General features: G+C 43.7%; 1 protein-coding gene across 5 annotated transcripts in view; it reads left to right on the top strand.

Moving 5' to 3' along the window:
- Positions 1-15,278, top strand: part of GRK5 (G protein-coupled receptor kinase 5) — a 229,373-nt gene that overhangs the window by 167,414 nt on the left and 46,681 nt on the right. The window lies entirely within an intron of this gene.

The following is a 15,278-nucleotide window of genomic DNA, read 5'->3' as shown; positions in this document are numbered from 1 at the left end:
TAAAAGCATGCGCGCGGAGGGGTGGTGGTGTTCCACTTCTTGATTTAAAGGAGCATCTGTGGTAGCTTAAAAGCAGTAGCAGACTGATCAACTGCAGCCAGCAGAAGGAGACAAAAACTCACACAGGGATAATGCAGATTACACTTAGCCTGTTTGTGTTGGTACCTGCCGTCAGTATCCCCCTTAAGAGTGACTGTTAAAGTGAGGTTAAATATGATGCCTGCCTCCTGATTTCTCCATCTAAAAGCTACATTAACCAGATAGCCTTTTATGAATGGGCTTGGCAGATTTACGATGTGAGCCGTGAGACTTATGCTCTTATCTGTTAAAATTCGAGTGGGAAAATCAGTTTGCTAATAACATTAGAGTGTTTTGTTTTAACAGATCCAAAAATCACAACAGCATCTTAAGACACTGGTTTTGTCTCACAAGTAATAAATACACAAAATGTATTTAAATGCATTAAAACTTCATTGGAGAAAAATCTCTTTTAAAAAAATATGAGCCTCCAAAAATTCCTTTGATGGCAGGTGGGTTTAAAACATAACCAGCTTGTTCATGCTGTGGAAAGTTGGCTCTCAAAGCGCTCAACTTTAAATTGTTTTTTTTAAAAGGGAACTACACATGTTAAAAGCACTTGACCTGCATGCCAAGCCTCTGCTTGTAAATTAACTTAATATCATTTAATCAGGCTAAAGCCTGGACCCAATTCAAAATCCTAGCATCATAATTTAAAGATCCTAAAACAGCTGTTGTTTGTCCAACAGATAAAACTGAGGAAGAGCAGAATATGCCACTGTAAACAGCATGTCATCCTGAACAATAAACATCTTTCTTCTCCATTCTCTTCTGATGGCAGTTACTGCGTGTTATCTAACTGGCCGTTCACATGGTACACGTGATCAGGGGACTCCCTTCTTAAAAGGGGTCGGTGTTTGTGTGACTTTTTGTTCTGCTCTCATGTGGGTGTTTCCAGTCTTTCAGTAAAAGTGGCACCCAGCATCCTGTTTTATATTAATTTTACTCATTTCCAAATTGTTTTTAATACCCTCAAATAGCAAGCTGCCTGCAGGGTTTTCATTTCACGTGCGCACACACACTCTCTCTCTTCCTCCCTCCCTCTCAGGATTTTGACCTATTACGTAGTGAAGCTCATTATTAAAGAGGGCCAGAGCCTGCAAACTTTGTGCCCAATGCAACTCCCATTGCAGTTGGGAGCAAGAAATCCTCTGACTTCAGTGGAAGCTGGATCAGGCCTGTAATGCACGTGAGCAAACCTTACTCAATGCAAGTGGCTCCAATGACTTCAGTGGCGCAGCTTGTAAAGGAAGAGTTACTCACATGCATAACAGTTTCAGAATCAGGTCCTATGTCTGGGGTGAGCTAATTTGGGCAGTGGTCTGTCTGTTTTCCCGCTAGAAAGCCATTAAATAACAGCAAGGTTGTAAATGAGTTTTTATTTTTTTATGGAACAAATGACATTTGGTTTACCAGAGCAAGCCAAGCTATGACTATTGCAACATAAGGTTGCTTGCTAATGTTTAGACGACTCACCAGTGATGGGAGAATGTCAAAAGGTAGAGAAGTTCCAATAAGCAGCTGAGGAGCTGGGTACTCATCCAAAACTCTTGAGCACGTTAAACTGAATAGGAAAGCTTGTTAGAACAGACTTTCTCATATTTTCTTGTTGCTTCTGTTGCCAGGTCCTGTATGGGAACAGAAATCTGAGCCAGGCACAAAAGAAAAATGATTGTTGATAACAGTTATCTAAATTTTTTTTTAACCAGAAAAATATGTTCAGTTGAACTAGAGATAGACAGGTCAGGTTTGAACTTCTCACAAGTGTCACAGCCTTCAGATCTGGGGTTTGGGTTGGCCTATTTTATGATATGTAGGAGGGTCAGATGACAAACCGGGATTCTAAAATCCAGACTTTCCTAATGGTATTTGATTCTGGGGTTTGTGCTGAGGTCAGGCCAAAATGTAGCAAAAGCAGGAAAATGTAGATTGGTTCTGATTTTCTTCAAACTAAGTGAGGTATACCATGACTTCTTCTCACAGATGTTTGATTTTTGGCTGGAACCTTTAATGTGTGGCTGGAAAATGAGGCTTTTGAAAGAGAACTTTCTATTCTATTCTCTTGTTTAACTTCTTAACACACATGAGCTTTCCATATAAGTAGTAACAAATCTCATTCATAATCTCAATTGTTACCTTTAAAAGACCCTGTTTGTGTTTAATGAATCTTATCATTATCTGTATATATATTTTATTCAAATTCCAAAAATGGTAACCACATATTGTAAAATCTACTTGATCCTGAACAAAAGACTGTCTGTCATTTTTTCCCATTGAATAAGTTTCTCATACTTTATTTCTCCATGCCACTAATGTTGAGAAATCTGTCCTTTTCCAATAATGAGGTATCACAGATCTAACGTCTAGTAATAATTGTGCTTGTTACACCTTGATACCCCAGTATTCACCACTGTCATGTAATTAGGATATGTCTTATACAAAGCATGCTTTGTGAGGTGTCATTCTAAAAGTCTTGATCTGCTAGACAGTAATATCTCATTGGATTGTATGTGCTGTCATCGTGTGTGACGTTATGAAGTTTAGCTATGTATGGGTTGCTGAAACAGGTCCTGAAGTTGAAAACACCCACACACAGCCTTTCAGGTATGACAGTAAAAAGGCCAAATTATGTTAATGGCTTATTGAGGAAATGCACACAAGCACAAGGATTACCCCAGGAACTGTGTATACTAGAAACCTCTCAGAGATAGCACTACACAATGGGAACTGTTTGACCCAGCTCACAGTAAAAGAGCTTTCCAGCAAGTGGGGAGAAGGTATAAAAGGGGGAAAATGACATCATGGGGGGACCTCACTCTCCCGACAACAACGCACCTGGAAACACCTGAGGAACAAAGACTGAACTGTGGGAAGTGATGGTCCCAGGCTAGAAGGCTTTTTAGCTTGTGTATGGAAACCTGGGAAAGCCAAGGCATCTTGTGCCTTAAGAATCTGCTAGCCTGTTTATCACTCAGGGTGAGAATTTGTTAATTTATATCTTACCTATCTAGTGTGTTAAGCTCAGTTTGCAGTTTTTGTTTATTTACTAGGGTAATCTGCTTTGATCTGTTTGCTATCTCTTATAATCACTTAAAATTTCCTTTTGTAGTCAATAAACATATTTCTTGTTTATAACATAACCCAGTTTGTACAATTCATATCTGGGGGGACAAGAAGCTGTGCACATCTCTCTCCACATTGAGGGAGAGGGTGAATTTTTATGAGCTTGCGCTGTGCAGATCTTTCTATACAGTGCAAGACAGTATTACTTGGGGTTTATCTCCCAAAAGGAGTGTTCATGTGAGTGCTGGGTGAGTCCTCTCACACAGAGCTGACTTCAGTCGGTGTCTGCATCTGGGTGTGGCCCTACCTGTGTGTGTGTGCTGCAAGAGGCCAGAGAGCCTAATTCAGCAAAACAGGGAGAGGGAATCCAGGCTGGTGGGGCAGGAGAGGCTCAGTGAAACCCCAGTACATCAAGTGACACCCCAGACAAGGGGTCCAACCCATCACAGTGGTGCAGAGAGCAGAGTCGTGTACAGCATGTTGCTCTGAAACTCTGATGGTGATTTTAAGTGAGTTCTAAGTGTGTCGGCTAGACAACAGACAGAGTGGTTACTGGTTTGTTATTTTCTGTTTGCTTATTTTGGGAAAGAGAAGTAGGGACAGGAAAAGCAGGAAAAAGAGCGAAAGTGAAGCTACCAAAAAGTTGGAGCTTTACCGGTTTTAAGTAGAAGAAAATGAAAAGATGTATAAGAGACAGATAGAATTGAAACAGATGGAAATGGATTAGCAAAAGGCTGCACATCAGAGGGCCATGGAATTGAGAAAGCTAGAGGCTGAGGAAGCCCGAGAACGGAGAAAACTGGAGGCTGACAAAGAAATGGAAGCAGAAGCAGCCAGGCAGAAGTTAGCCCTGGAACTTAAAGACAAAGAACAGGAGGAAAAAGAGAGGAAGCATCAACTGGCCACAATGAAGTGTAAGAGACAGAACCCTACACTAGGCCCCCCCTCCAAAAATCCACAAGTGGGAGCGGTTGTGCCCAGCGTACAATGAGTCTGGGGACATTGCTGAATATTTCATCACCTGTGAGAAGCTGTCTATGCTCCATGCAATTCTTGAAGATCAACAGATGACCACTTTGGTTGCAAAATTGACTGGGAGAGCTCTGGACATATTCAATAAGATGCCAACTGGTGATGCTTCCAATTATGGTAAATTTAAGGAATTGGTTTTGAAACAGTTTCAGATTACACCTGAAATTTATAGAGTAAAATTTAGAAGCCTTAAGAAAGGGGCTGGATTAAGTAATGTGGCTTATGTGAACCAAATGAGAGATTTACTGGATAAGTGGATGAGGGGAAAAGGTATTACAAACTTTGAAGCAATGTGTGATTTGGTTGCTCAGGAACAGTTCCTGAATATGTCTAATGATGATGTAAAACAGTGTTTATGGGATAAAAAGGTAGAAATGGTCGAAGAACTTGCAGCTTTTGCAGATAATTTTGAACAATCCCAAGCACCTATTAGGAACAAGTCACAGGCAGAGGGGTTCAGGTTTGGTGGGAAGCCAGGTCACCACTTTATCCCTGGGGAAAGGGAGGGTGGCCGGGAGGTGAGGCACTCCCATACCTGTCCCAAACCACCCTCAAAAACAGGAGACCCTAGAAGGTGCTTCCACTGTGATTCTGTAGAGCACCTGAAGTATAACTGCCCCAAATAGAAGGAGAATAAACCTCCCCTGTCCCATGTTGGCTCGGTTGTCCTCAGCCCCAAGTCACTGGAGGGTACCCCCATAACTTATCACACCTTCTTGGTGGACACTGGGCCTGGTGAACCAGACAAGGAACTCATTAAGATTGTCAGAATTGATGGCACAGAGTGCCTGGGTTGGAGAGATACTGGGGCCCAGCTCTCTCTGGTTCGATCGAGTGTGGTCCCAGAGGTTAGTATTTTACGTGGGCAAATGGCCAGCATTAAGGGGGGTGAGGCCGGAAAGGTTCCCAGTACCACTAGCAAAGGTTCATGTGGAGTGGGAAGGTTTGGAAAGCAATTTACTTGTGGGGATGCTAGAGGACATCCCAGTGGACATGTTGGTAGGGAACGATTTTTTCCACAAGGCCAGGACTGTTGGTGTGGTAACTCGCAACATGAAGGAGTGTTGTATAGGGTTCCCAAAGTGGGAGGAGATGGTGTTGCCTGCCAGTGAAAGGGCTGTTCCAGCTGGTAGCTGCAGGTCCGATGCAGCTGAGCCAGTAATAGATCTTGCCCTAGGGAGCATGGAGGGGTGTGTCTCAGAGAGAAGCCCGGAGAAGGGTATTTGAACCTTAGAATCCACAGAGGAGGGGGGTGAGGGTTCCTTTGGCACTGCAGTGCAGGGTGGCAGCATGCTTCCAATTGAGGGAGAGGTGGAATCAGGCCTTTGCCCAACTGAAAGCAATAGGTCCCCAGGACTGGGGGCAGGATAGATGTTGTCAGTGTCTGAGGAAGTTATCCCAAGTATTAGCCACAATATAAAGAATTAATACTAATAATGACACAGCTGCAGCTCATGCTCTTATCCACTCCCAATGTCAATTCCTATATCTGTGATATGAAACAAAAATATTCTGGAACTATGAAGCCTTGTGCTCAGCTGGCTTGCCTCAGCCAGACCCAGATGACTCTGTGGTAGGAAAAGAAAACCCAGCTGTCGGTTACTTAAACTGATGCCGCTTCTCATGATCTGAAACTGACTGTTCTCTACAAATGCAACTTGCTCTGAAGGTCAGGGGAAAAAAGATGTATTTTCAAATGTCTTTGTGCCTTACCAAAGAGACCAATGAAATGTGTGTGCGATGGGACAGTACTGGGGCCCCTTCTCTCCTGGGGGTGACACACATCTGATCCACGCCATGCTGAAACACAAACAGTCTCTAGGATACCTCCCTTTTGCCTCCTCTCTGACTGCACTCTCCTCTCCTCTTCTGCCTTTCTCACCTTATCCCCCTCAATCTGTCCCTCACTAGCTCATCCACTCCACAAGCCCTGCTTACCTCTTCCTACCCCGTCAGTCTCTGGGTCAGATTAAATCTTGGTTTGTGCTGGCCTTTCCCTGCCCACTGGGGTGGGAGTGGAGAGTGCAGTCGCAGAAAGTGGCTGTACACCCCTCCCCCACCCCCAGCCAGCTTTGAGCAGGGGGTTGGACTAGGTGACCTCCTGAGGACCTTCCAACCCTGATATTCTATGATTCTATGATTCCCTGCCTAGCCTGGGTTATGGAGAGTCAGAATATCCCCATTGCAGGGGCACCAGTGGAGCCTCCAGTGGAAATAACATCTGCCCTCTCCTGGAGTGAGTCCCCCCTGGCAAGCAGAAGGCTGGCCTTGGTGGCACCTCCCTGTGCAGCGCGTGAAACCAGCCCACTATCTCTGCTCCTCAACCCCAGACATATTCATCTAATGCACTTTCTCCCACCCTCCTATACTATCACATACACTGGTGCTGCCCTCTGCCAACATCAGAGACCTTGCATTCCTCTTAGAAGCACTCAGTCCATTTTCTTTCCAATCCCTTCCCTGATTGCAGGACCTCTCATCACCACATTCATATGACTTACAGTGGGGGCAAACTTAAGCACCACTAGGCATCATTAACCGCATCCTATAATGGCTGTACCTTTCAGAAACATCTGGAAGTGGATATGGGATGGATGCAGCAGCAGCAGAATTGGTACTGCATGCCAAAGGTTTGCTAGTATTGACAGAGTGTGTTGCTTTCGGTGCTGCAGAGCGGTGAGAGATATGCAAATATGCAGATCAAATGAAGCCACAGGACAGTTGGACAGTTATTTTTTCCAGGTTCTCTTAGACACATGACCATTCTGATCACATCATGCTATAGGACATTCGCTTTTCGTCTGAAACTGTTCCTTTCAGAGCTTTCATACCTCTTCTAACTTTTAGTCCACGTAGAGAATTTGCAAATCGTTTACACATGGAATGTTGGTTGCCCACATCTGAAAATATACACATCGTTAAGTCATAAGTGCTTGGATCTGGAGACAGCTTAGGAAAAGTTATGGCTTGACCTTTTGTCCATGGACTGAACCATTTTTAATTAATTTTAGACTAGTTTGTCATGGAATGTTTTCAGAAACTGAAACGTAACATATGCTGAACGTTATTTGTTTTATACAAGCAACATTTAAAATAACACATAATGATTCATCATTGCAGCCTGTCTGAAACTTGCCAGCAGTGTAGCTATATTTATGATCAGAGAGCTTGCATGCAATCAATACTATTAAAAAAAGATATTCTTTTTCCTGTCTAGCTTTGCTTCTATCTCAACATTCATGTTTTAAGGTTCTCTGAAGAGTGGCATCCACTGCCCTAGAGCGAGTATGGGACGGAGCCTGTATTCCTGGGTTCAATTCCCTATGCTGCCACTAACATACTATGTGACAATGGCAAGCTATGTATAGTCTGATTTTCAGAAGTGTTGAACACCCACAACTTCATCTTACTTCAGTGGGACTTCTTTATTTTACTAGGTGTTGTGGATGCTCAGCACATCTGAAAAATGGGGGGCTTATTAACTTCTCTATGCTCAGTTTACTGATCTTAAAATGGCAGTAATAATAATAATAACTAGCTCTTATATAGTGGTTTTCATCAGTAGATGTCAAAGTGTTTTGCAAAGGAGCTCAGTGTCTATCCCCATTTCATAGATAGGAAAAGTGAGGCAAAGAAGGGTAAAGTGACTTGCCCAGTTTCATCCAATGGGCTGGTGGCAGAGCCATGAATAGAATGCAGGTCTCCTGAGCCCCAGTCTGGGACTCTACCCTCTAGGCGACATTGCCTCTGCAGGGTGTGGCTTAATTACTTAGTGCATCTTAAGTGCTTTGAGGTTCTTAGATGAGAAGCATTGCACAACTGCAAAGTATTAATTATTACTATTTATGGACTAAGTGTTGTTGGTTAAAAAGTCAGTCTGACCCAGATGAACAAGAAACTTCTGTTATTCACAGAACAGGTTTAGGACCCAAGCCTTGCTAACTAGAAACTTCTAGACATAACCTTCCAGCTCACTACATCCCAACCAAAGTTTCCATGTCTTAAACGAAAAGTAGTACCACATTTAGCAGTTCCCTATCTTAAAGGAGCAGTAGCACATTTAACACGTCTTAACAAAGTAATATAATTATTAGAGAAATGAATACTCCAATCGCAACCATTTACTGCTGAAGTGCCTTACCCAATACTTCTGAAGGGTTTGACCAGTTGGCAGAATGACAAGATGCCACATGTATTACACAAGTTCCCATGGAAAATATCTCCTCATCATAGAAATATTACAGTTATTATGACAAAACATATAGAGATGAAGGGGATAATTTGTTTCCTTTTTTGTTCAGTAGACAACAAATAATGAGTCTTAAATGGCTGAGTGAAGCACCCTGTAGCAGAAAGTTATGGCACTGTCATAAAAGACAAGTTTACATTTTAGAGCACAATGATACAAGGTGACATTTAAAATAACAGATAATGGGGACTTCAGAATCATCTTGGAAGCTTTCATCAGAGTCTGAGCTTCCCTTCAGTACTTGCACAGTGAGGCATCTCAGTGCCTGTTGACCTTCATCCTTACATATGCAGATGTACACAAACACAGCAGTATATAGTGCTTTTTATTTTGGTTAAAAGTCTGGTAAAAGCGGTTACCCTTTCGACTTCGATTAAACCGTCTAGTCAACAGGTGTAGTTTGATGAGTTTCATTTTTATTGGATCAACTCAATAGCTTCATGCTCTGCCAGAGTCTTAGGACATGATTCTGATCTGAATTACACCTGTTTCAGTGGAGTTACTCCTGATTTACATTGGTGCAAGTGAGATCAAAATCAGTCTTTTAGCATTTGAGAAAATGTAGTAGTCATTAGGGAAAATGCATTACTATGCACTGGTAGGGTGACCTGGTGTCTGGTTTTCGACCAGAACACCCAGTCAAAAAGGGACTGTGATGGCTTCGGTCAGCACCGCCGACCGGGCCATTAAAAGTACGGTCAGTGGTGCTGCGGAGCTAAGGCAGGCTAGTCCCTACCTGTCCTGGCTCCGCGCTGCACCCCAGAAGCATCCATCAGGTCTAGCTCCTAGGCAGGGGACCGTGGGGCTCCATGCGCTGCCTCCACCTCGAGCACTGGCTCCACACTCCCATTGGCTGGGAACTGTGGCCAATGGGAGCTGCAGGGACAGTGCCTGTGGGCAAAAGCAGTGTGCAGAGCCACCTAGCATACCTCCGCCTAGGAGCCGGAGCTGCTGGCTGCTTCCGGGACGCAGCGCGGTCCACGGTGCCAGGACAGGTAGGAAGCCTGCCTTAGTTGCCCCACTGTGCCACTGACTGGGAGCCACCAGATGTAAGCCCACGCCCCAACCCCGAGCCCCAACCCTGGAGCCCTCTCCTGAATACCAAACCCCTCATCTCTGACCCCACCCCAGAGTCTGCACCCCCAGACAGAGCCCTCACCCCCCTGCATCCCAACTCCCAACCTGGAGCCCCCTCCTGCACCCCAAACCCCTCATCCCCAGAGCCTGTGGCCCCAGATGGAGACCTCACCCACCCTGCACCCCAACCCCCTGTCCCAGCCTGGACCCTCTCCCACACCCTGAACCCCTGCCCCAGCCCAGTGAACATGAGTGAGGGTGGGGGAGAGCGAACCACTGAGGGAGGGGGAATGTAGTGAGCAGGGTCAGGGCCTCATGGAAGGGGGGAAGGGGACATGGTCTCGGGGAAGAGGTGGGGCTAGGGTGTTTGGTTTTGTGTGATTAGAAAGTTGGCAACCCTATGCACTGGTTATGTCTGTTCAGGCTTGTGGGGGTGGGGGTTGCGGGGATTTTTTTTTAAATACAAGAAAAACATAAAAGCTTAGAGATTTAACAGAAGAGCTTGAATCACAAGATTCAAGATGTATGGTATTAATCTATACCATCTAGATTTGCTTTTGGTAAATTAATCTCATGGCTGCTTAAGAACATTTCATGTATACAGAAGTGATGCATTGGAGAGTAGGATGAAAGCCAAATCTGCTTTTACAGTCTTTGCCCATGGGATCCTGGGAGAGTGGCGTGAAATAAGTGCCATTGAGCACTTTTCATAGAAATCACGCAAGTTGTTCATGCTCCTCCTCATCCAGGGAAGAATCAACTGTCTTCTTTAGTCAGCCAAGGCGCTAGTCTTATGAACTTTCAGTTGCTAGAACCCAAATGCTTGTTTCTTGCCTTCATAAGAGTTACTACCTATTTGTTGTTCTCCAAAGCAAAAGTAAGGTTGTGTGGGTTGTTGGTAGGCTTTTGGGGGGGGGGGGCGATCAGGGGGGCGGTGTTTTGTTTATTTTTAATTCCAGTCAATGTGAATATGTGTTGAATTGCAAGAGCTAAGAAAAAATGACAGGATTGTTTAAGAATTCTGATGGACACGTTCGGTCTATCATTGTGAGGTATGAAATCATAAGAAAAATCTAAGAAATTATGTCAGTCTATATTGTATATAGCAGACTCTTTGGGACTATAAGGTGTACAGAAGGGTAGGCTACACTAATTGAGTTGGAATGGTCCCTTTGGCTTTAAGCCTCTGGTTTTGAATGGTTTCAAGGGCTGCCCAATTACACAACTTGTTTTCATAGACATACAATACCTCAGAAAATGAACTGCAGATGAAAAAAAATGTATTTTGTTAAAGAAAATTAAATGGTCTAGTAAAACTGTTTGCACTATATACTGGGCTCCAGTCCATCCATATGTTTCCTTTTAAAAAGTGCAGAATGTTAGTGTTCTTAGATGCCTTTACTTCCATTAATATTGTTCATTTGCTGTTGATTTGTTAAGAGGGGAGGAAAGAGAAGAGCGATTCAAAGGTCAGTTGCGAGTGGTTTTGAAAAATTAAGCATTGACTATGTCTCTCATGAACTTGGGATGGAAAAGGGCAATTAACTGTACTTATAAATAGTTCTCACATTCTTTTTTCTTCCCTTCCTTCTCCCCCCACTTTATCCCAAATTCAATCTCCTCACATATTAAAATGGCTCTTAAAATTGTGCTTATGATTTTTTTGAAAGTGTAACATCCTAATATCATTACTGTTAATCATGTTTATTACAGTATTGCCTTAAAGCCAAGCAACAATGAGGTTCTATTGTGCTTGGCACTGTACAAACATGGTAGCAGACAGTCCCTGTCCCAAAGTGCTTGCAATCTAAATAGACAAGACAGAGAAAGGGTGGGAGGAAGACTTATGACACACAAGCAGCATGAACAATGTGATGGCAGCAAACATTGTTAGTTCCGATTCTCTTTTTTTTTTTTTTTTTGGGGGGGGGGGTTAGTTCAGAGGAGATGAGCTAAATGGAAAGAGAAGTGAAGGGAGAGAGGATGTTAAAGGGAAGGGTGTGAGGGGGAGAGGGCAGGGAAGGGGAAGGTACAAGAGGCAGGTGTGGAGTGAAGCTGAGGTGAAGAAATTGGGAGGTAAGAGAAAAGGGAGGGTTGGAGCAAACAGCCAATAAGCACAGAGCAGAGAATGGCCAGTCAAAACTACAATGTATCAAATGTACAAAGATCCCTAGCCTTGGCTTCTTCTATCACTGCTCCTACTGGCTGGTTGCTATCTGAAGTTTTTCTCCAAGGAAGGTGAGGGTGGAGAAGGTGCACCTGGGTCATACTTTCACCAGAGTGTGCGTGAGGGGTCTCCCTTGCATACTTTTGCGTCCGTGTGTGCGTGCGGGGGAGAATGGTGGTCCCAGCTGGGCCCCATTTTGTAATGCACTTTGGTCTTAGACAAAATGTGATGTGTTCAGTGCCATAACATTAACTTGATCCCAGACAGAAGAGGAGAAATGGAGAGCATGGCTGTATGATTGGGGATGGAAATGGAGCCAAAGTGTTCTAATGAATGCTTAAAGCTCTGCACCTATATCTGTATTTTGGCACTTAAATAAAAGCCTTGTTTTCCGGTGCTGAATGCCTGCAGGTCGCATAAAATATTGATCCCACAAAAACCCAGGGGAGATACAGATGCTCAACACCTCTACGAACCAGGCCATTTTTATTAGCTGTCTAATTATGGACAGGAATGTTTTAACATGTGTTAGATCATTGCCTCTCCCTTCAGCTCTGCTAACCACATCCAACTAATACATTCTTAAACACTGCTGTCTTTGTCTACACTAGGTAGTGAGTGGGGGTTAACCACATGTTAATTAAAACATGTAAGTTAACATGTTTTCTAACGCAGCTTATAGAATCATAGAATATCAGGGTTGGAAGGGACCTCAGGAGGTCATCTAGTCTAACCCCCTGCTCAAAGCAGGACCAATCCCCAATATTTTTTTATTTTTTTTAGCCCCAGATCCCTAAATGGCCCCCTCAAGGATTGAACTCACAACCCTTGGTTTAGCAGGCCGATGCTCAAACCACTGAGCTATCCTTCCCACCCCCACCCCAGGCTCCTATTAACTTCAGTAGTCTTTGGATCAGGCCCTGGACAAATATTCTTAAATGCCTTAGAATTTATATTATATTTTGTTTCCAGTTCGTTCACTGTCATGCCTCCAGTCAGTCATATACATACAAATTTTCAAAATTGGATGCCTAAATGTAGAGATCTCAATCCGTATTTAAGCGCCTAAATAAGTGGCTTGATTTCTCATGGTGCTCTGCACACCGCAATTCCCATTGCCTTCAGTGAGCTATCATGATGAGATTGTACCTGTTTCCTGATCCGTTCAATGAGTACAATAATACTTCCTGCCTCCCATGGTGTCATGAGGCTTAGTTAGTTTGTTGTAGTGCACATTGAGGTCCTTTGATGAAGTCTGATGTCATTATTCAGAAGTTCTTCTGTTGAGTTAAATGTTCATATTACGTCAATGGGCCCTGCTTGTAGCACTTGGTCCTATTCGGTGTCGCCTTGCAGGCCTCAAAAAGCAAAAGAGTACTTGTAGCACCTTAGAGACTAACAAATTTATTTGAGCATAAGCTTTTGTGAGCTACAGCTCACTTCATCGGATGCATGCAGTGGAAAATACAGTGGGGAGATTTTATATACACAGAGAACATGAAACAATGGGTGTTACCATACCCACTGTAATGAGAGTGATCAGGTAAGGTGAGCTATTACCAGCAGGAGAGAAAAAAAACCTTTTGTAGTGATAATCAAGGTGGGCCATTTCCAGCAGTTGACAAGAACGTGTGAGGAACAGTGTGTGTGTGTGTGTGGGGGGGAAATAAGCATGGGGAAATAGTTTTACTTTGTGTAATGACATATCCACTCCCAGTCTTTATTCAAGCCTAAGTTAATGGTGTCCAGTTTGCAAATTAATTCCAATTCAGCAGTCTCTCATTGGAGTCTGTTTTTGAAGTTTTTTTGTTGAAGAATTGCCACTTTTAGGTCTGTAATCGAGTGACCAGAGAGATTGAAGTGTTCTCCGACTTGTTTTTGAATGTTATAATTCTTGACGTCTGACTTGTGTCCATTTATTCTTTTACGTAGAGACTGTCCAGTTTGGCCAATGTACGTGGCAGAGGGGCATTGCTGGCACATGATGGCATATATCACATTGGTAGATGTGCAGGTGAATGAGCCTCTGATAGTGTGGCTGATGTGATTAGGCCCTATGATGGTGTCCACTGTAACTATTTCACATCTGGGGACAATGTATACCTTCAAATCAGCAGCACTGCTATGGGTACCTGCATGGCCCCACAGTATGCCAACATTTTTCTGGCTGACTTAGAACAACGCTTCCTCAGCTCTTGTCCCCTAATGCCCCTACTCTACTTGCGCTACCTTGATGACATCTTCGTCATCTGGACCCATGGAAAAGAAGCCCTTGAGGAATTCCACCATGATTTCAACAATTTCCATCCCACCATCAACCTCAGCCTGGACCAGTCCACACAAGAGATCCACTTCCTGAACTCTACAATGCTAATAAGCGATGGCCACATAAACACCACCCTATACCAGAAACCTACTGACCGCTATACTTACCTACATGCCTCCAGTTTTCATCCAGACCACACCACACGATCCATTGTCTACTGCCAAGCTCTACGATACAACCGCATTTGCTCCAACCCCTCAGACAGAGAAAAACACCTACAAGATCTCTACCAAGCATTCTTACAACTACAATACCCACCTGCTGAAGTGAAGAAACAGATTGACAGAGCCAGAAGAGTTCCCAGAAGTTACCTACTACAGGACAGGCCCAACAAAGAAAATAACAGAACGCCACTAGCCATCACCTTCAGCCCCCAACTAAAACCTCTCCAACGCATCATCAAGGATCTACAACCTGTCCTGAAGGATGACCCATCACTCTCACAGATCTTGGGAGACAGGCCAGTCCTTGCTTACAGACAGCCCCCCAACCTGAAGCAAATACTCACCAGCAACCATGTTGCTCTCCAGAGAAACCCTGTGGCTGATCTGAGTGGTGATAATGAACTTTACAGGCATTCCACCCAACCTTCTTGGGCTAGACATATGGAGGGAAGGAGGAAATCTTCCACCGAGGACAAAAACATCAAGCATGTTCTACTGATTTTATTAAAATGCTAAACTCTGAGCCTCCATTGCCCAATACAGTAGACTGCAGCCCTGTTTAAAAATACTCCAGCAGAGCACAGAATATGCTTCCCTGTTGTAATCAGGAACGTATTCTCATTTCAGCAGAGAAAAAAAGAAAGATTTCATTCAGCTTCCACCAAGCTGGGGATTTGCTCCTACTTACTCCTGTCCCCTTCTCCTTCCCGTCCATCGTTCGCTCAATTATCACTGCAATTTATTACAGTACTTGTCAGGATATCACAAACCAAGCGTGAGCTACCCAGGCCATCTGGTTAGAAGTGAGTGGTTAACTGCCTGTGATCCTCCCACTCAGCACCATCTGGTGGTCATGGTCATGAATGAAAAGTTTTTCTTTACAAAGTGTTAGGGCTCCTCCTGCACGTATATTGAGAGGGTTTGATTGATACATATGGCTGGGATCTCAAAGGAGCCGAACAGAGGTAGGTGCTCAAATCCCACTGATTTGAATATGGAAGGGGTGGTCTTCGTGTAAATAAGCAGGTGAATGAAATATAGCTATAGTGATAGCTATAGATCAATGGATAGATTTCATTCAAATGTTATAATTACAAAGTTTTCTTATCAATATGCAAATGT

The sequence above is a fragment of the Chelonia mydas genome, chromosome 7 (genome assembly GCF_015237465.2).
Source record: "Chelonia mydas isolate rCheMyd1 chromosome 7, rCheMyd1.pri.v2, whole genome shotgun sequence".
NCBI classification, from domain to species: Eukaryota; Metazoa; Chordata; order Testudines; family Cheloniidae; genus Chelonia; species Chelonia mydas.
Note: the sequence above shows the minus strand (reverse complement) of the source record. Positions and strands in the feature narration are given on the sequence as shown.